The sequence below is a fragment of the Triticum aestivum genome, chromosome 3B (assembly GCF_018294505.1).
Source record: "Triticum aestivum cultivar Chinese Spring chromosome 3B, IWGSC CS RefSeq v2.1, whole genome shotgun sequence".
In the NCBI taxonomy this organism is placed as follows: domain Eukaryota; kingdom Viridiplantae; phylum Streptophyta; class Magnoliopsida; order Poales; family Poaceae; genus Triticum; species Triticum aestivum.
In genome coordinates, this window is record NC_057801.1 from 746,497,097 (window position 1) to 746,520,374 (window position 23,278).

A 23,278-nucleotide genomic window follows, 5' to 3' on the forward strand; every position below is an offset into this window, starting at 1 on the left:
TTGCATTCCAAATGTCTGGGTTTCAACATCCTTGACATGAACCATGGTCCTACTGTCCTTCAGTTCCTAACGACTCTGATGTCTCAAGGTTTTGCTCCTCTAGCTTGGCTATTTTCAGCTGCAGGTTCCTGAATTCTTCATGAATTGTCTCCTTGTCAAATATAGCTTCCTGCATGTCCATCTTAAACTTCTTGATGTAATACTCCAGATCCTGGTGGTACACCGGCTAAGGTCAAAACTTCATCTTGCTGATTGGTGCTCCATCAGCCTTCTACCATCCAATCCTTCCTTGCATCTACACGCTTAACTCCGCATGGTTACAATAGCATAGGCGAGCAATAACACCATGGTTAGCCATGTCTATGCCCATGTTACTGCCATGAGCTTTCATTCCATAATTGATATCTCCTGTCTTAGGGTTTTCTTACCAAAACTTTGAGTTCTAATGCTCCATGTTCTGGTCTTTCTCTGATACACCTTGATCCCGGGTATTGACAACTTCCTTAGTCTGACAAGCTCTATCAGAGTAGACTTCCTAGGTCATACAAATCCGGAAATTCTTCAAAGCCTTCAAATTTCTCCTAGTCTTTGGAGTCTTCAACCGTTGTAGTTTCCACTATTATAATGCTCTATAAAATCCTCTTCATTCCGAAGTGGTCTTAGTTGTCCGATATCTAGTCCTTCTTGGAGTGGTCTCATTAGTCGAATCTTCGAGGGGTCAAAAGGGGAAAGGGGTATGGTCTCACTAAAGGGGAATATTTGAATAAGCTCAGAAGAGAAGAGAGGTAAAAGATTTTTTTGAAAATGAAGTAGTAGAGAAAATCTTTCCTATGGGCTTGCCCGTTTCTAGGGTCACGTCCTATAGTCAACATGTGCTCTGATACCATCTCGTAGCGACCCGACCCGAATGGGTCAAGTCTCTGTGCTTATGTGTCATCCCTGGATCGGTATGCTGACACACAGAGTACTTGAGGATTTATAACAGAGGTAAATCACATGTATAAATAACGTAAATACTATTACCTCAATCCAAAAGATAGCGGAAGCAACAAGGTTGTGGATTCCCATCAACACCAACGGCAAAGTTGAGTATAGGAAATCGTAACCCTAATGTATCACTTACTCGCCGTCTGAAAAGTCTGCAACATGAAAAGTTGCAGCCCGAAAACAGGTCAGCACATGGAATATGCTGGCAATGTAACACATAGAGAATAATGGAATGAATAAGCCTATACTACATGCCTATATGGCTGGTGGTAAAGCTCTATGGTTACAGTTTTTGCAAAAAGCCAGTTTTTCCCTACTGCAAAGGAATAAATTTATTTAACTATCATGGTGGTTGTTAAACATTGAGAATGGTTGACAGCATTCTCAATCCCAATTAAAAGTACTCATTAAAACCCAACAATATTAATTAAAGTAACATGATGAGATTCACATGATAATCAAGTACTAGATACTCAAGATGTCCATAACCGGGGACACGGCTAATCATGATTAGTTTGTACACTCTGCAGAGGTTTGCGCACTTTTCCCCACATGACTCGACCGCCTCCGCTTGGTTTCTCGCACTACATGGTGTTTGAGAAACGGATGACCGAGACATAGTCTTTCAGAAGCACTTGCACCTTACATAGGGGTAGACCGTACCAACCTACATCCCCTACATCTGCTAGTCCACCCCGTAAGAGTTCGCACAACTTAGTCAACTATGCTAGAGCCCATAATAGCATGTGGCTGCACACGGAAGTTTCTAGTTTGAATAATCTCATGATCCCTTTGAGCCTGGGTGGCGGTCCTAAGAAAAACAGGCAAGTCCTGGAAACCCAGGTGCCTAGACAGGCAAGTCCTGGAGTAACCAGGTGCCTCAATCCACCCAGATGTGTGTTTAAGTTGCCACCTTAGATAAACCATCAATTAACAATCTCACATCTGTCATGGAAATTCACTCACCCAATCCACGTCTACTAGCATAGCATGGCATTATAAGCAAACGTAGAAGTAACTCCCAATGGTTTGATAATAAAACAAGTAATAGGTGCTACCTCAATCTACTTCCCAAAACCCACAATTTAATTAGATCCTAATCATGCAAAGTTTGAGGATTGATCTAATGCATAAAAACTGGGTAACAAGGGATATGATCAAAGTGTGAACTTGCCTGCAATGTTGATGAAGATGATTCGCACTCAATACTCTTTATGCTTCTACTCGTCACACTCCGGTCAATCTATCGTAAGCAATCAATAGTAACCACACATAATCAATCAATCAAAAGATCGAAAAGAACGAAGAGAACAACTCGAAAAACATCAAAACCAAGAAAATAATTCTTGCAGCATAAAACAATTTCTAACAGTACCAAAATTATGTGAATTTGGCCTTATCAGAAAGTTTAGCTCAAGAGCTTCGATTTGCAAAAAGAACCACTCAAAACGGAGTTATAAAACTCAAGTTATGGTCAAACGAAGTTCAAAACTAATCTGAACTAAACTCAATTTTTAAATTTTCAAAAACATGTTTAAGTTGTTTATCTGGATAGAGGGAATCATAACAAATAAGTGAGCATTGATTTCGTTGGAGTTGGACTAACGAGTAAAAAGTTGTGAGTGTTTGAAGTCCAGGGGCTAATCTGTAAATAGAATATTCACAGACGGGTCCCTGGCCGAAAAACTAAAATAAAAGAAAAAGACTAAATAGTGAACGTTCGTTACCGATCGCTAACGAACGAAAATCGTTCGCTACCAAACCCTATCTAATGAACGCTCGCAGAATAAGTTAACCTAAAAAAATAAACCGTTTAAGAAAAACCGAAGTAAATCTAAACCCTAAAAAAACCGGACTGGGCGGTTTTGTACCGGTTCAGGTGGCGGTTTGGGTCGACGGTGGTAGATGGCAGCGGCGGCTCCGGCGTCGAGGCGAACGACGGCAGCGGCGGCTTCGGCCTCGGGCGGCGGGGTTCAGCGTGGCGGCTCCACGTGGCGGCGGGGAAGGCGCGGGCGGCGAGGGGTGAGGCGGCGCGGGGCGGTGGTTGGTAACGACAGCGGTGGTTGGTAACGGCGGCGGTGGATCTGCGGGAGGGGCGGCGCGGCGCGGCAGAGAGAGAGGCGGGGCCCGGGGCGGCGACTTTATAGGGGGAGGGGAGGCGCGGTGGCGTGGAGGAGGGGCAAGGGGAGGCGTGCCCGGCCGGGACTCGGCGGCGGCGGCGGAGTCGGCCACGCTCGGGACTTAGTCCCAAGCTCGAAGACGGAGGCGGTTGGCGAGCTGGGCTGGGCCTGGCTGAGGACTTTGAATTCAAAATAATTTGAATAAAACTCAAATAACTCCAAATTGAAAATAAATTCAAAAGAACTTTGAATTTAATTCCTTGAAACTCCCAACTCATATTTCATATGTTTTGAAGAAGTCATTTTATCTTCGCTCGTGAAAATCATTGAGTTGCATAAAGTTCCAGAATTGGAAATGTTTTCCAAATGAAATTCAAATATTTTCAACACCCCTTGTCATTTAAATAAATGGAAGAAGTCATGTCATCTTCTCTCCAGGGTTTTGCGGTGAAAAGAATTTGAATTTATGAGGATCAGAAAAGAAAATGAAAGTTTGGGAAAGTCCTTTTATTTCCTCTCATTTAACTTTCAAAAAGTTTCAAATTTCACTCAACTTCACTCAATCAATCAAACAACAATCAAAACTATCTATTTGTTTATAACATTCCAAAATTTAGAATTTTGGGATGTTACATTTTTCCAACCCCATGGAGAATTTAATCGCAGCATCGGCGCGTCTGACGGCTCTTCCAGTGGATGGTGATGATCCAACAGCGGTGGAGACCCGGAGGATCAGGGAACTTGTCCAGACGGCTCTAGCTCAGCAAGAGACCTATTCTTACAGCCGGGATAGAATTCATTCAACCCCTCCACCTTGGTTAATGCCGCCTCGTCAGAACCGGAGTCAGAGTTACAGCAGGCACATAGGATCTGAAGTTTTGTCACGCGACGTCCAACGCCGTGACCAACGTGGAGGCTATAACCCGGTGCAAGATCGAGTACATCGGGAGAAAAAGCAAGCGGAATATCCAACGCCTTCTACTGAGATGGGAATAGCTACCAGAGCCGGTGGCTTTTCTTGTTTGGTACCGGCTTTGCGCAATGTGCGCCTGCCCAAAGATTTCAAGGGACCTCGAAAGGTGCCGAATTACACGGCCGACTTACAGCCTGAAGCATGGATCGAGAATTATGAGATGGCCATGGAACTCTTGGAGGTCGGTGACGCGGCAATGGCTAAATACTTCACCATGATGTTAGACGGAACGACCCGGTCTTGGCTAAAAGGTTTGCCACCTAATTCCATTAGTTCGTGGGAGGAGTTAAAGGCCCGTTTCATCTGGAACTTCAAAGACACCTGTAAGCAATCTATGACGGTCGTGGACTTGACAAATTGTAAGCAGGGGGAAGGCGAATCTACCACCCATTGGGTATGCCGGGTCAAGGAGATAATTCATTCATCTGATAAGATGGATGCCGGCTCTGCATCCCTTGTATTGGAAAAGAATTGCAGCTTCAAGCCGTTAAGGCAGAAATTAGGGCGTCTTAAACGTGACTGCAAGGATATGGGTATGCTAATGGCGGCTCTGGTCAAATATGCCGATTCTGACAGTTGTAAGGATCCCGAGTCTGACGGTGAAAAGACAAGGAAGGACAATAGAAAGGGCCAACGGCACAACCCGGAGAATCAAAATAGCAATAAGCGTAAGGCAGATGATAACCCGGAACTTGTGGCTAACGTTAATACACAAGGTTACAATCAGAGGCATAAGGGTAAGTGGCCTCGATCCGACGGGTTATACACCTTTCTTCATAGCTTATGGAGTCTAGGCAGCTTTGCTAAGTGATATCATACCATGGGATATAACCCATCTTCGGTTTTTGAGCCACCGGCTCTTATGATATATATGTTTTTTGGACAATCTATATATTATATAAAGTAATAAAGCAGGACCTCTGTCCTTTTTTCACCCTCAAAAAAGTGTATATGTCTTTTTGACAGGTGGTGGAAACAACCAATAGGGATCGGACCATATCTGAATCCGGCTTCACCTTTGGTCCGGCTTATGATCATATCTGAATCTAGCCATGATCACTTGGGGGCTTCCTGTTCAAACATAGGTCGTATCCGAACCAAAGAGAACATAGCTGTCGATACCTACTTGATCGGCATACTTGCCAACCCTACTTGGGGGCTTCCTGATCATATTTGAATCACAACTTAACCCCTTTAGGTCTGACGTGGATTGTATACGAATCAGCATCATTAAACAAATCCTGTGGTCACTTGGGGGCTTCCTGTTCAGACATAGGTCGTATTCGAACCAAAGAGAACATAGCTGTCGATACCCACTTGATTGGCATCGCCACGCCACTGGGGGCTATATGATCGTATCTGAATCTTAGCTTAACCCCTTTGGAACGGTTTACTGATCGTATCCGAATCAGAGGCCTGTAAAAGTATTTTTGATCATTCGGATACCTTGTGGAAAGCATTTTAAGGTGTTTTTTGTCTTGCCGGTTTAATATTCGTCACCCCAGGTTATTTAAGTAGCGGGTGAACATTATATGAGCCGGGAAGATCATTCAAGGATTGTAGAGCAAGGCAAGCAAAATTTAACCCGCCAAGGAAGTAAAGCCAGAAATATACAGCCATGGCGGCTTACGAAAAGCGTTAAGTGATAAAAGCATGCACGAAGGCATGATGAGCATTAAGAAGTTATTTCTACCCTATTACATGACTCCCCGAGTCTGAATAGGTGAAGCATTGTATTTTGGCCAAACACCCGGTGATTCACTCCTTCGGCGGGCTTGAAGGCTCCGGGTTACCCTTCTCCGCTTCTCCGTCGGTTGTTTTTTCCTGGAAGGTTGATGAAACCCAATCAATGCCGCTCAAAACTTCAAATTCAGCTTCATCATCTATTAAACCGGCCGGGTCCACTTCAGGGGCAAAAGTATGCTTACGAATTGGAGGGATCAGGCTGATTTGATCATATGGAGCGTTTGGGATTTTCTGGTTGTTGCTATCATAAGCCGACACATACTTGCTGAGGTCAGTATCGTTTCCAATAAGGGTGTCCACCGGACGTATGGCCTTAACATAGGCGTGGAAGTCATGATCATCAAAGGCATTGCCGTCTTCCTTTAGACTCAGATATCCAAGAGCAAGATCTGCCGGGTCTAGTTCTGGGAGCCATGCTTTTGCCCAGCTCAATGCAGCTACGGCCCCGGCTCTTGAAGATGAACGCCTTAATTCTTGGATCCGCTGAGGAAGAAAAGCAAGGCTCTTCAAAACATCTTGCAAAAGGCAGGGGTGTGGAGTTGATAAAGCTCCAACGGCCAGGGCACGTTGTGTCTTGGAGTATAGTTGTTCCACTAACGTATAAACTGCTTTAAGTTTGATCAGTGTTTTCTGCTTCAAATTGACACTACTGGGGCCTGTATGTGCACAAGCATAGCGGTAAGCCGGAAGTACTTATTACAATAGTCATTGTACGGTTGCCATGTTAAAACTATGTCACAATAACTTACCAAAGATGGCTGAGACCATTTGGGATATTTGTTGTTTTAAGTTTGACAGCTCAGTTGTTGCTTCGGCAAGAGATGCTTCGGCTGTTTCGGCCCGAGTCACCAGGGAAGCCTTTTCATCAGCCCAAATTTTCCTTTTCGACTCAAAATTCTTCTTTAGTTTCTCATTTTCAGAGACACTAAATTCAAATTTGGAGTTAGCTTTTTGCGTTTCAAGCTCTTGAGTTTCCAGACGACTCTTCAGGGCAGCGAGCTCTGATTCAAATTGACTTATGGCAGCCTGCATTGACACCGGGTTATGGTAAGGATTCTAATAAGGTAAACATTCAAGTCCCAAGCACTATACAAGTAAAGATACTTGGCACTTGGGGGCTACTGTATGCTCAAAGAAATTTTAACTTTATCCTGCCGGGTCAAACATATTAAGTCTCAAGCACCTTACAAGTAAGGATACTTGACACTTGGGGACTAATGTCTATTGCAAATTTAAAGACTTTATGTTATACCGGGTTAAATACATTCTTTTTAAGCCGGATAAGTTAACAAGTAAAAGCAGATTTCTAAGTCTACAGCGTATTTGTTCATAAGCAGTAGACTTGGGGGCTGGTACAGTATATATAAGGCTCAGATAAAAGTATAAGTTTATACCTCAGATTTATGCTGTATTTGTTTCACCATGTCAATTTCCAGGTCACGGCTATTATGCACTTGATTCAGATAGCCTGAGACTATATCACCAATGCTTAGGTGAATATAATCTGCAATGTCCTGCTTGGCTTTTCGGCGTTGGGAAAACTCTTCCTTGGCAGTACATTTGGCAAGGACTGTAGGCCGCCCTGGTTCAACAAATTGGGACTTCACAATCTCAACTTCCGGGTCATTTCTCTTCACCAGGCTAGGAGTCTTTGGGTCACTTGTGTGGAGAATGTCTTCGGTAGGTGGATCAGAGGTTGGCACTGGAATATCATAAGTCGGGTCAGGCGGCAGCTGATGGGTAGCGTTGTCTAGAGCAGACGCATTAATCACTGGTTCAGTCACGACCGGTTCTTCAGACGGCTTATTCTTCTTTGCTCGCTTGCTGGGCTTCACTTGCATACTATTAACAAAAGCAGAAGGATGAATACCCAAGCACGGGTAAGGTAAAAGTGCATAAGTTTACATTACCCGGGAGCAGTATTGAAAGTCGGCATATTTGACCGCATGGATTTACCAGAAGAAGGAGAGATGTCCTGATAATTGGAGTCAGATGAATCGAGAGGTTGACGAATTAAGCCTGCTAAAGGTAAGACAGAGCATAAATCGGAGATAACCTCAGTCCGACGTTTCCTGGTTACATTAGGTAAGCTGGAGGAGAGTTCTGCATCCTTGTTGTTCCGGGTCTGCCTCCGGTTCTCAAGCTGTTGTTGCTTCAAAATAAATTGAGGATCTTGATAAGCAAGTGCATGTGAAAATCTTACTTCCAGGTCACCCTTCGGGTCTTTCGCTTTGGCAAAGGCTCTGAGTCGGAGGAGATTATAGTTACCTCTTCATTAGCTACTCGACTGTTCCCCGTATCCTCCTGAAAGGATAAAATGTCAAACAGGTGATAACAAGGGACTTAAGAAAGTTTAAAGATGACCTCTTCCTCATCCGAAGAACTATCCTCCAATCTAAGTAAGTCGGAGGCGCTGGGTTTCTTCTTCTTTGAGGTTCCCACCTTGGTGGCTTTCCTTTCAGCCTTCTTGGTCGTTCTGGCCTGTTTGGCAGCTTCATGGTCATATTTAACCTTCCAGAAGTCATTACCGGCCTGTGGAAAAGGTTAAAGAATTATGAGTATCAAGAAAGGTACAATATATTTGTAAACATTTGTTACGACTGCTAACTTACCGCAGGGTCCGGGTTATTCTTTCAAAATATAAGTAGCATCCATCACGTCATCTGGTAAGTCGTCAGGGCTATGGCATTGCGGATCAGTCTTTTCTCCAGTATAAGTACACATTAAGCCGGGACGGCGGCTTAATGGAAGTATACGCCAAGTGACCCAGACATGGACCAGATCGATGCCGTTTAAACCATTTCCCAATAGAGCTTTAATCTTCTTGATGGTGGAGTTAAGAGGCACATGTTCAAGGGTTGTCAGCTTGTCTGGTAGCGGATGATTAGATTCAAGGCGCAGGGCGCGAAAGCCGGGCAGAGGCTTTTCATCAGCTGGAGAAGTGTCCTGACAGTAGAACCACGTCTGGTTCCAAGATTTGGGGTGACTCGGTAGCTCAGCATAAGGGAAAAGGCAGTCTCTCCGTCGCTGAATTGAGATGCCACCAAGTTCAAGGCTGGGCCCGTTGGCACGTTCATTTTGCCGGTTCATATAAAAAAGTTCCCTGAACAAAAGCAGCTCCTCTCCCAGGTACACCTTGCAGAAGACTTGGAAATTACAAATGTTTGACACGGAATTGGGTCCGATGTCTTCAGGTCTAAGGTCAAAGAAATTTAAAACCTCTCTGAAGAATTTTGAGCTGGGAGGAGCAAATCCACGGCTCATATGATCCGTAAAAATTATTCCTTCCCCTGCTTTGGGGAGAGGCTTTTCTTCAGACGGGTCAGGGGAACGGTACAATATGACGTCCTTTTTTGGTAGATGCCCAGATTTTACAAACTCAGCTAGTTTGCTATCGGTCACTGTGGATGGAACCCAATTGCAAGTTACAGGGGCCTTGGTAGCCTTAGGAGCCATCACGGCAATTGGCCTATGGAAAAACAAGAAGATCCGGTTCAATTTCAACCCGGGAGGAAAACCTTGATTAAAGTGGCAGCTTAGTGAGGGGCCTAATGATATAAGGACGACTGTGCGACAATACTTAAGCCGCTACAAGTACCAAGTGAAATTCAACATTTTTCCGGGTCATGAGGAGCAGTCAAGGTTCTGTATTGTCACATCCCTGGTCCTGGTCTGCAGTAGGCTAGCCCTTCATGTGTGCATCATGTTTAATTTTTCAAATGAACTTGAAATGGGGATGCTTAAACCCTAGCACCAAATGAATTCAACTAAGGTCAAAATAAAATCTTTTTCATTGAACTCAAAATGCCCTCTAAAAATGTTCAACATTTCTGGTTTGAGGTGTAAGCATCTACCAAAAATGGTTTATATTTTTGCAGAACATTTGGGGCTCTGAATTAAATCATACTCTATTTGCATTTGGGCATTTAAATGCTATAAAATATTTTAATTGCTCAAATAATCATAAACTAAAATTTTTACTGTTGGATATATTCTAAACAGTAGCCATGATTAGTTTCATGATTTTTGGGATTGATTTAGTATTTTTAAGAAAGCCACAAAGTTACAGAAAAATAGAAAACAGTAATTAAAATAGGAAACGGAGAGAGAGAGAGTTACCTGGGACAACTTACCTGGTGCTCCAGCCGGCCCAACACTGTGCAGCCCAGCCAGCGCAGTGCCTTTCTTCAACCTTCTGCCAGAAGGCGAGGCAGCTGCGTGGAGAGCACACAGCCGAGCTGCGCCAGCTCCTGCTTCCACCTCCTCCTGCCTCCCTGCGTCCTCGACGCTCTGGACGTCTCCAACGACGCGATGGACCCCCTGGAACCCCCTCGCTCACTCTCCCGTGCCTCTCCCCTCCTCTGCTCTCTCTCACCCGCGCCGAGCGCGTCCGTCGCCGCCGCTCACTGCCACCGCGCCCACCGCCGTCCCCTTGCCCCGTTGTCGTTTCCTCTAGCTCCGCCTTGATGCCGTGAAGCTCCAAGCCAAAGAAAGCGCCCGCGGATGCCCTGCAACGTTGTCAACGTCGCCATCTTCCTCGTCTGCTCCGATGAACGCCATCGCTCGATTCGCCGACCTCCGAGCGTCCCCAAGCACGCTGAGCTACTCATCGGCCTCCCTGTGAGCTCCCCCACTTTTCCCCTCTCTTCCCCGCGTCATTTTCACCCTCTAGCCGCAGCCCCGAGATCACCCGCGGCCGCCGACCGCCATGACCGGCGAGCCCGTGCTCCCAAGCTTCTCCTGTTCGCTCCAGGGGTACTGATATGCTCCTGGCGCCTCCAGGAGGCTGCCTAGCCACTCCGTTGGCTCGCCCGAGCACTGCAGCCCCGGACTTGCTTGAGCCGAACTCCGGCCGCCGCCGCGAGCTCCGCTCCGGCGAGCTCCGCCGTCCCCACGGCCTCCCGCTTGTTCCACTGGTTGCACGCCGCCCCCAGCTAGCCGTAGGTCCAAACGGCGCTCGATTCCGTGGACTACAGCGCGACCCCGAGCGCCACCGCCGCGCGATTCGGTCGCCGGCGGCTAACCGCCGTTGTTGATGATGTGGCACACTTAATTAGGGTCTAATCACCCCGCTAACTAAACCATGTGCAACTGACAGTGGGCCCAATGCCCTAATTAACCCTGGGATTTATTCCCTGTTTGGCTTAAATTAAACCTGCCGGCCCCGCCTGTCAGTTGGCCCTGCCACGTCAACGTTGACCTGGCCCCACTGGTTAGCCTCTGTTCTTGCCCTGTTACACTAACCCATGGGTCCCAGCCATCAGGTTTGACTCTGGGCGACCCAGTTGACCTGCTGACACAGCAGTGACATAGTGCTGATATCATTAATCATTTTCTGGAGTAAAAATAATCCAGGAAATTCCAGAAATTAGCAAAGCTTCAAAAATTCATAGAAATTCAACCGTAACTCCAAATGAAATAATTTATATATGAAAAATGATCAGAAAAATCCAATCTATCCATCTGTACCATTTTCATGCATGTTAGAACAACTTATAGATGCTGTTTAGCAAAAATCAATTAAATGGCATTTGAATAATCACATATGGAGTTTGAATTGGAATCTTGTATTCAAACCAACTTCATTTAATCTGTTGCTAGTTGCATTAGCCCAAACAACAGCATATTGCCATGTCATGATCATGCATCATATTGTGCATTGCATTGATTGTGTTCTTCCTTGTTTGCCGGCGTTTGTTCCCTCCCGATAGACATGGTTTCGACGATGAGTTCGATGACACCGATGAAGAACTATACTATCTTCAGAAGTGCCAGGCAAGCAAAATCCCCTTGTTCATTCTGATAAAATCCCACTCTCTCGCTCCTGCTCTCTTTTACTGCATTAGGACAACCACGATACAACTGTTACTTGCTGCGGTAGTCGAACCCCTTTATCCTCTGCATGACCTGTCATTGCCACAGTAAATAGATGAAACCCACTAGCATGAGTAGGAGTTGTTTGAGCCCTGATGTGCCTACTCATTCATGCTTGTTGTCATGCCTGGTATTGCTTAGAGTTGTGTCAGGTCTGATTCATCAGGGATGAATTGGAGGTGTGTGAACATGTCCTATTGTTGAGAGCTAAGTGCGTGAACACGATTTGGTAAAGGTAGCGGTGAGAGGCCATGTAGGAGTACATGGTGGGTTGTGTCATTGCAGCCGTCCTCAGGAACTGAGTTCTGTGTTTGTGATCCATGACCAGCTACTACCACGCATTGGAATGCTTAAGTGCCCCTCTCGACTTATTAATCAACTTGATCTCTGTCCAGGAGTTGCAACCAGTTTCTGGTGTTTGTAGGTAGTGTTAGTAGTCTACCAAGTGGCACCCGGTACAGGTGGGCTTGGGACAGAGTAGGCACCATGGCACGGTGTACCAAGCGTAGATCCACCCATCGAGGTGGGGTTGGGAACCCTGCACATATCGTTTGGGGCCGTGAGCGACACCCCTGCCAGATCTCCTTGCGGATGGAACCCGAATAGGCGATAAACCTGGACGAGAGACTTGTGTGGTTAGTCAGGTCGTGGCCGACTCCCTCGCCAGGCTTCCGCTTGAAGGTTGTCGAGATACACGAGGTGTACATGGCGGTAAGTGGCGAGAGTGTGTGTGAAGAAGTACACCCCTGCAGGGTTAACATTATCTATTCAAATAGCCGTGTCCGTGGTAAAGGACTTCTGGGTTTCCTGTACAGTTCATAGACAAGTGAAAGTGGATACTCTAAAATACGCAAGATAAGCGTGAGTGCTATGGATGGCGTTCTCGTAGGGAGACGGGAGCGGATCCATAGTGGTGTATTGATATGGTGAATATGTGGACTCGTGTGCGCCACCTCAAAAGAGTTACTTGCAGTCGTAGTTTAGGATAGCCACCGAGTCAAAGCTGGCTTGATGCAGTTAAACCCCACCACCCCCTTTGTTGATAATGATGCATATGTAGTTAGTTCTGATGTAAGTCTTGCTGGGTACATTTGTACTCACGTTGCTTAATTTATGTTTTTGCAGAGAGACTTCAGTCTCGCTAGTAGTTCCACGTGGACTTCGACGTTTAGCTTGTTACCTCAGCTACGATCTTGTGCCTTCGGCAGGATCTGGTAGATAGACAGGCTTCTCAGCCTTTTTCATTTGTAGATGTCTGTACTCAGACATGTTAAGCTTCCGCATGTGCTTTGACTTGTATGCTCTGATTGTTGGGTCATGAGACCCATGTTTGTAATATCTCGCTCCTCGGAGCCTATTGAATAAATACTTGAGTTGTAGAGTCATGTTGTGATGCCATGTTGTATTTGCACATATCGAGCATATTGTGTGTATGTTATTGAAATGCTTGGTATGTGTGGGATCTGACTATCTAGTTGTTTATCCTTAGTAGCCTCTCTTACTGGGAAATGTCTCCTAGTGTTTCCACTGAGCCATGGTAGCTTGCTACTGCTCCGGAACACTTAGGCTGGTCGGCATATGTCCTTCTTCGTTCCTGTGTCTGTCCCCTCGGGGAAATGTCACGCGATGAATTCCGGAGTCCTGTTAGCCCGCTACAGCCCGGTTCACCGGAGTCCTGCTAGCCCAGTGCTACAGCCTGGATTCACTCGCTGATGACCGACACGTTCGTTTTTGGGTCATGTATGCCTGTCCCTGTAAGTTAGTGCCACTTTGGGTTCACGACTAGCCATGTCAGCCTGGGTTCTTTGTCATATGGATGCTAGCAGCACTATCATATACGTGAGCCAAAAGATGCAAACGGTCCCGGGCCAGGTAAGGTGGCACCCGTGGGAATACCGTGCGTGAGGGCGCAAAGTGATATGATGTGTTACATGCTAGATCGGTGTGACTTAGGATCGGGGTCCTGACATGTATCATTTATTTAAGACGGACATCTCGACAGTTGTGTTTCAGGGCATTTACCAGACGAGGGTTGTCTGGGTTATAAAAACAAGTTTCACAGAGGACGGTTATTAACTTTGGATCAAAATATTGCTCTGGAAAGGAAAGATTCCTAGACCTAAAAATAGAGCAGAGAAGCTCATATGCTCGAACAGGGGTACCACACAAGGGAAATGAGATCTATTCCTGTGCAGGATCAATACAAGCAAACACCGCGGCAGTTCTACGTAGTTCTGACGATCTAAACTGGGCATTGGAAGGAGCTAGCGAAGGTTTGGTGTCAGACAGTGATGAACACCGATGAACTCAGCCACGACCTAATGCATATCTGAGAAAGGGAATGCGAAGAACTTACAGATGCGGATGCGCCGCGGAGGGTCGCCGTCGATCTCTGGTCAGAATCAGGTCGATGCAGCGGCCTGGGGTTGTGAAGACGAGACGTTCGACGATGGCGGCGGTAGAGCTCGGGAGGAGGCGAGAAGAAGATGGCTGAGGGGAAAGACCTAGGTCGCTCTACTTATAAGGAAGACTAACCGAGAGGGCGCGAAAAACGAGGAGATAACATTCATTATCCAACGGCTCTGGTGCCTCGATTCTCGGGATGGTTAATAAAGACAAAGATACATTGAAGATGTGACGGTATAAAAAATAAAGCTTTAATGAAGATGACGTCACAGAGATTTAACCCGGAGTTAGATAATGACGTCATGGCGGGTTAAAATCCTTCGCGCAAGATAAAAGCTGCAGGGCGGTTCAAAGGGTATTTTAAGATTGACATGAACCGGTTCAAATCAATCTGGGGCCTAATGTTGGGGATATAACTATTTGTGTAAGCCACCCAGGAGGGGCCGGGTCACGCAAAGAGGGCTCACCAGAGAGAAGACCAAGACAAGGCATGAAGATGACGGTTCCTAAGGAGCTTAAAGCCCACCGGCGGCTTAAGGCCCGTTGTAGTAAACCGCAGTTATAATATTACTTGTATCATAAGGTAGACTTAATTAGTCACCGAGCCGGAAATTGTTTATAATCCGGCCGGGACTCTGTAGGCCGGAGGGCGTCGACCCGTGTATATAAGGGGATGACCCGCTGGCGGCTTAGGGCAAGAAACAACTCATCGAGAGACAGGCATAGCGTATCTCGCTCCCTGGTCATCGAAACATCAATACCAACCCAACTAGACGTAGGCCTTACCTTCACCGTAAGGGGCCGAACTAGTATAAAACCTCTCGTGTCCTTTGTCCCGGTTAACTCCTTCAAGCTTCCTAGTTGCGATGGCTCCACAACTAAGTCCTTTCACGAGGATATCTGCGTGACAATTCCACGACACTTCTTGTCTCTCTTTGAATCTCAATACAAAGTTCTCGTCGATCTTCTTGGAGATCTATTCAATGTAACTCTTTTTGTGGTGTGTTTGTCGAGATCCAAAGAATTGTGGGTTTATGATCAAGTTTATCTATGAGAAATAATTGAATCTCCTCTGAATTCTTTTATGTGTGATTGGTTATCTTTGCAAGTCTCTTCGAATTATCATTTTGGTTTGGCCTGCCAGATTGATCTTTGTTGCAATGGGAGAAGTGCCTAGCTTTGGGTTCAATCTTGTGGTGTCCTTTCCCAGTGACAGCAGGGGCAACAAGGCACGTATTGTATTGTTGCCATCGAGGATAAAAAGATGGGGTTTATATCATATTGTTTGAGTTGATCCTTCTACATCATGTAATCTTGCTTAATGTGTTACTCTGTTCTTTTGAACTTAATACTCTAGATGCAGGCAGGAGTCGGTCGATTTGTGGAGTAATAATAGTAGATGCAGAATCATTTTGATCTACTTGTTGCGGACGTGATGCCTATATACATGATCATGCCTAGATAATCTCATAACTATGCAGTTTTCTATCAATGGCTCGACAGTAATTTGTTCACCCACCGTAATACTTATGCTATCTTGAGAGAAGCCACTAGTGAAACCTATGGCCCTCGGGTCTATCTTTTATCAGATAAGTTTCCAATCTACTTTTATTTGTAATCTTTACTTTCCAATCTATATCATAAAAATACCAAAAATATTATCTTACCTTATTATCTCTATCAGATCTCACTTTTGCAAGTTTCCGTGAACGGATTGACAACTCCTTTATCGCGTTGGTGGCAAGGTTCTTGTTTGTTTGTGTAGGTACAAGGGACTTTTGAGGAGCCTCCTACTGAATTGATACCTTGGTTCTCATCAACTGAGGTAAATACTTGTGCTACTTTGTTCCATCACCCTTTCCACTTCAAGGGAAAACCAACGCATTGCTCAATAGGTAGAAAGAAGAATTTTTGGCGCCGTTGCCGGGGAGGTTGTTGACACCGGATTTTGGCAAGGTACAAAAGGCAAGTAAGATGGCCTCAAGTGAAAGAGTTTTAAGCATGAAAAGTTTCACATCATCGAGTGGAACAACTTTGATGTTTAGGTTATCATCGTCCGACTCCATCTTAGGGGCCGAAATTATATTCCGAGTGACAGAATTCAATATTCCGAGTGGTTTTCGGCCGATCGTGCCTTCAAGACGACCTCGGATGAAGGAGTATTCTAAAGGAATTGTCTTCGTCTCGTCGAGGCGATCGATTTTGATATATAAATCATCTCAATCCGAGTTCACATGCAAAAGTTAGAGGCAATACACTGCAGACCGAAGCAGAATGGAAATATGGCGCGAAGTACCAGACACCCTGTCTGATGGGTTGCACGAGCAATTCGGTCCTTAAGAAATCCTTGAATCGAAAAACTTCATATATAATTCGTCTCAATCCGAAGTCGTATGAGACCTGGGGAGACAAATCAAGATCAGGCTATGTTTTTGGTCGAGTGAAAGGCTTACCATCCGAGTGAAAACTTACCTTTCGGGTAAAAAACTTACCGATCGAGTGAAAACTTACTTTTTGAGTGCAAACCTGCCGATCGAGTAAAAGGTCAAGTGAAAACTTACCGATCGAGTAAAAGGTCGAGTGAAAACCTACCGATCGAGTAAAAGATCGAGTGAAAACCTACCGATCGAGTAAAAGTTCGTGAAAACCTACCGATCGAGTCAAAGGTCGAGTGAAAACCTAACGATCGAGTAAAAGGTCGAGTGAAAACCTACCGATCGAGTAAAAGGTCGAGTGAAAACCTAATGATCGAGTAAAAGGTCGAGTGAAAACTTATCGATCGAGTAAAAGTTTGTCTTCCGAGTGAAAATATAGTCATCCGAGTGAAAGATTGTTTTCCGAGTGAAAAGGTCGAGTCGGATGGTCCGAGTGGAAGTCTCTAATATCCGAGTGGATGAGCTCGGATCCGAGTGAAACTGAACATGTGCCCGAAAGGTTATCAAGATGACCTCGGATGAAGAAGTGTTCAATACAGAAGTTGTGTGTATCATCAAGACGGTAAACTTTGGTTTTGGAGTCATCATCATCAGAGATAGTATATGGCCTGCAAATTCACTACAAGACTCGGATAATTCAGTCTACGGCAAGACCGAGTCCGACTGGAAGGTAAAGACGATCTCGAAAAGTATTCAAGATGGACTTATTTGAAAAAGTGATCAACATGAGAGTTGTTCGTATCGTCGAGGCGCACAAGATTGATATTTGGGCCATCTCGATCGGAGGTCATATGGAGGCTCGGCGGCCTGCACAAGGAGAAAGACAGAAGTTGGGCCAGATTCAGACTGAATCCGAGTTGAAATAGAACTAGGACTCTAGGACGCGAATTGATGTAATTTTTCTTGTAAGGAAAGCCTAGATGAATCCTTTACTTGTACGGGAAGTCCAGCCGCCTCTTATATATGTTGGGGGTGACGGCCGATTGAACAACACCAATCGAACCAATCAATCTATTACACTTTTATGTTCATCTATCTTTATCCCCTACCCTTGTATCTTTCTTTCTCGTTCTTCGTTCGTTCTTCGCGTTGGAGGGCAGCGATCCACGAGGCTCTAGGGGCGAGCGAATCGACCTAGGGCAGCCCATAGCCGCCGCACTCCCTGACGGGGTCCCTCCCGGGCGTGTGGGGTTTCGGGTCTTCAAAAGCGCCCGTCGACTGTCTTGCGTATCACGCTGTTGGTCGGGTCTCCTTCAACGTGAGCTGCGGTGCATCACCCCCGGCGTTGAGGGTACACGTGACGTGTTCGTGTGTCAACACACTTTTTGGCGACTCCGCTGGGGACGAAGCTTTGAATAGTTTCCAGCTTGTTCTTTTTACAAGGAGAGCGTCATCAAGCGGCTGCAATCTACAACGGTAACATGTATCATCAATCTCCTTATGTAGATGCAAATAGCAATTATGTTGATATTGCTAGATCTTTCAATGGACATGTCATGTCGGCTAGCCCTAACGAGCAAAGGCCGACTAGTTATTCCGCTGGAGAAACTTGGAATTTACAGAATCACGACATGCAACCTACGAATCTGAACTTTCGTGCATCGGCAACATCTTTCAATATGCCGGTGAACAACATGATTTGTTCGAGTGATCAATATATGCCACCTCAATTACAGGAGGGTGTCTCACTGTTTTATCCATTGACAGTCGACTCGCAATATGCGGGTTCATCCCCAAACATGCCGATGGATGGGGGAATTGGCCATGCTTCCATTAGCTATGTGGCCGGTTATCCTCAAACATCATATACTACACCTCGTGATATTAATTGTTCAGTGGCATATGAAACTAAAAATATTCATGACTCGGATCACCTTTGTGGTTATGGCCGAGTGAATGGAGATTCTGCAGGAGCATATGTGCCTAATATTATAGTAGATGAGGTGGCTTTGGCTGCATTAAAAACTTTAGCCCAAAATAATAAGATTAGTGCTATTTGCCTTGAGCAACATGAAAAGGGATTGGTTCCTGATTATGATGCAATAAGAGATAGGGTTCTGAAGGAAGACAAAGTTTTGCCAATTGATCAAATTGGCGAGAGAGAATATTCGACAGTAGTGCACATGTCTTCACCTATCACTGCACCATGTTATACACCCCCTATACAATTGCAAAATTCCGGCAACATCAATTCATTGCCGAAAGATCCTAAAAGTATTGGGGGGCAAGCTGATCCAAGTAGGGCTGAGTCTAAAGAAAAATATGTCGTCCGAATGGATGGGGTCAAGCCAACTCTCACAGGGAATAGAGTCAATGGCTTTACCACGCCAACTCTTGAGGAATTACCAGCAGAATGTCGACAGGCTTACAAAGCACTCAAGAAGAGCCGTGGAGAGGAATATTTGCAAGAATACATCAAGTGCTTTCCTCCATCCAGCAACTATGTTGGCCCTTTTGCGATATTGAAGCAAGAAGGTTTGCAAGCAAATCAGCAAGAAAGGGTTCACTCAGCTAATATGGTTAATTCGGTTGAGACTGAGTCAAATATGAATAAGTCATCTACAGCCGAGTCGAATGATTCCTTTAAAGAAAAGTCGATGTTGGAGTTAGTTGAAACCAGATTGAGCACAAAGATGGTTACAACCGAGTGCATAGAGTCCATACCGAGTACATCATACCAGCCGAGTGCATCGACCCATCTGAGTACATCATGCCAGTCGAGTGCATCATTCCAGACGAGTGCATCGCCGGCTAAAGTCGAGTGCATCAAGCCCATTATTGCCGCGTGTACCAAAACAGAAGATGCAAGTTTCGCCGAGCAAAGGAACGGTAAACGGAACGAATTGGCCATGTTAGATTTTTCTGGATATGAGGGAGCTTACTTGCTGCCCTATGAGTTCCGTGCCAAAGAAATTGATAAGCATCAAGAGAAAAGTTATATGGCCAAACAAAGTTTGGCTAGTGATAAAGATCAAGAACTAGAGCGTGCACCTGAGCAAAGTTCAACTGACAAAGACCGTCCGAGTGAAATCCATTTGGGTAATCCGAGTGAAATATACTCGGGCAACCCGAATGAAATATACTCGGGCAATCCGAGTGAAATCTGCTCAATCAATCCGAGTGATGAGGCACGAGATCCAGATGAAGAGGAAGAGGTGTTGGAGAATTATTCAAAAGTGGAGCAAGATGTTGTTCCAATAGTGCAACCACCTTCTCCTTCCAAAGTCTTCACAAAGGTACACCTAGCAGACAGTTTATTCAATTTTCGATTCGGTCAAAATCACATTGTTGATGCACCCGTTGGTAAGATTCTAATTAATTCTGAAAGACCAATCGAGATGAGTAATCTATTTGTTTCGAATTATCTTGTCACTAATCATGCTGATCGACACATGTCATCATGCATAGAGGCTAATAGTGACAACTTATCGCAACCTAAGTTGTTCCTTTCATGTCGACTGAACTTTATATTCATATGGACAACTTTGTTTATTTCATGCCTGGCTAACATTTGGTCTCAGATGAGACATATATTCTGTAATTATTTTGGTTGTAGGAATATAAATCCAGGTTCAAAGTTCTCCAGGATAGCCGATTCAAAAGCATCGGAAAAGGACAACGAAAATCAATGCATAGCCGAGTCAGATGACACTAAGCTGGCACCACTCGGTTGTTTTGTTTCAGAGCCGGTATCACAATATCGGCTAATGGACCAGGAGTGTACGTCCAATGCAGGCATAGTTGATCACATCATCGGTACCTCCCTGACTAATCCTATTATTATAATTGATCACGATGTCGAGCCGTCAAGACAAGAGCGAATGCAATGTTCGTTCGAGAAAAATGTCAAAGATTGCAACATGATCCATCAAGTCGAGCAATCGGACAAAATAGGACGATTGGATTTTGTTGATGCGCGATCATTTGGCCAGGCGGATCAGATTGGTTTTGACGACAATCTTGGGGATGCTAGTTTTGCTATGTCTACTACTTGTTGCAATGATCATGATTGGGGTGATTCTTCTTTTGATCTTGAAAATTTATTTAACCCCCATGATGAATATGAGATTGATAATAGTGTTTGCAATATTTTTGAAAGTGGGTTTGGAAGAGTGTAATCTTTAAATCCCACATATTTGGATTTTGATCAATCTTATGAAATTTTTGATAAAAGTGGGCTTGGAGAGGTCATGACTTTAGTTAACGTTAATCCCACTATTTTGGAAGAGTGTCAACTTCGCATGCATGTGGATCATGTTGAAAATTTTCATGTGATAGCTATTTTGTTGAATTTTGTTATGATCCTACACTACAAAAAAAGACACATCCGTGACATTTTGGGCCGAACGAATTTTTTTCTGTCATACATATGACACTTCTATGACGATAATTGTGAAAAACCCGGTATCATCATAGATGTGGTGGGCTCCTCCTTCTATGACAAAAAATCATGATAGAAAATGGGCTTTTCGTCCTCGGCGGGCCGGAGACACAGCTGCATGACATTCTTTGGGCCGTCCATGACGGCAAAATCCGTGGTAGAAGCGAGGGCGAGCAAAATTTTGGGGAGTTGCCGGTTACAGTGGGAGGTCGGGGGCCGAGCGATGCGCGTTTCTCTCGTACATGTACACGCGTGTGTGTGAGGCGTTGGCTCTAACTGAACCCGAGCGAGGCGTTGGGCTCTAACTGAACCCGAGCGATTGCACTGCAGGCTACGCGTTACTGAATCCGAGCGATCGATCGATGGCTGTTAACTGAACCCGATCGAGCGATTCCTTCGCTACTGCTGCTAACTGAAGCTGATCGATGATGCCTCTGGGATGAATAGTGAGCATTGCGGGGGGGTTTGGATGAACAGTGAGTAGTGGCATTGCCTCTAGATGAACAGGACCCCGTGGTGTGGTGGAGGGCTGGATGAACAGTAGACGATGGAGGGGTGCCCGTGGAGGGGTGGTTGAACAGGACCCCGTGGTGTGGAGGGCTGGATGAACAGTAGACGGTGGAGGGGTGACCGTGAAGGGGTGGTTGAACAGTAGCCGGTGGAGTAGCGTGTGGTGTAGGCTGGATGAACAGGAGCCCGTGGATGAACAGTCACAGGTGGAGGCTGGAGGAGGTCGACGGTGGATGAACAGTAGCCCGTGGAGGCTGGAGGAGGTCGACGGTGGAGATGAACAGTATCCCGTGGAGTCCCGTTTTGCGGTACGCCACACCCCTCCCGATGAACGGGACCACCGTTTCGACCGTAGCGCTCCAACACAAGTCTGTTTCGTCCGTTTGGCGGTACGCCACACCCCTCCCGATCAACAGGACCCCCGTTTCGACCGTAGGAGCTCGGTTTCCTCCATTTTGCAGTATGCCACACCCCTCCCGATCAACAGGACCCCCATTTGGACCGTAGGAGGTCTGTTTCCTCCGTTTTGCGGTACGCCAGACCCCTCCCGATCAACAGGAGCCCGTTCCAAACATAGGAGGTCTGTTTCCTCCGTTCTGCGGTACGCCAGGCCTCGTTTCCATCGCCTGTTCCGTCCAAGCCCTCCCAATGAACACAACCACGCATTCCATTCTGACCCAACCGGTTGAATCCCCATGAACACGACGACGACGCTGTTTCTCTGTTCCGACCCAGCCAAATGTACACGAGCGTTGGTCGTACGTATATATGCGCGAGTAGGCGTTCGAGACCCCGCCCGTATGTACACATACGTGGCCATATTTTCTTTCTTGCACCCTGGCCGTTGTACGTACGTGTACATGCTACGTGCGCGCCTCTACTACGACACGTGTGCGCCTCTACTACGACACGTGCGTGCCTTTACATCCACCAGTATGTACGTACACGTTCACGACCAGAATGAAAACGCTACGTACGCTTCGACCAGGTGGGTCCCGACTGTCACGCACTTCTTTGCGTGCGAAGATGTAGATGGTGGGTCCCAGCAGTCAGGGGGCGATTTTTTTTGCCCGGACGCACTTCCTTGCGTGCGAAGGTGTAGCTGGTGGGTCCCAATAGTCAGGGGGCGAATCGTTTTGTTTTTTGTTTTTGCCCGGACGCACTTCCTTGCATGCGAAGGTGTAGCTGGTGGATCCCAGCAATCAGTGGGGAAACGTTTTTTCGTGAAATACGATGGCCCGTCCGGTGGGTCCCTGCTGTCAGGTGGAGGAATAATTATTTTGCGCGTAATAAGGAGGCACTTCCTTTGCTGCGGCCGTGGACCCAGCTATCAGCTTCTGCACGTACAGTCCATGTCCGATGGAAGCTGTTCCTTGACCACATTGACCACGCCACGCGGAGAGTACCAGGGCGGTGGACGACAGCGAGGCCTAGGAAGGGGACGATGCGGAGCCAGGGAAGACGCGGCAGTGGATGTCCATGCATAGAGGAGTACGAGGGTTCACTGGTTCACTGCGGTGTGAAGCTACCGCCGCCGCAGAATAAGAGGGGGTGTGGGTGAGTAGAGGGATGGCCTGGCCAGCGGTGGGAGTAGTAGGCGGTAGTGAGGCCTCCGCTGCATCACAGTCGGCTACGGGCGGCAGGAGCACGAGGCACGACCGACGCTGGTTTAGGCGGCTGGAGCAAGAAGACCCGAGGTTGAAGAAGCACTACGGCTATTGGATAGACATCGTACGGTCACTGGAGCTAGAATCGTGCATATTGACTAAGTTGACAAAGCCCTCCGTCCCCGTAAACTTAGTAGGCCCACAAGTCAGCCTGCCACTATACTGGGTCCCAACTAACA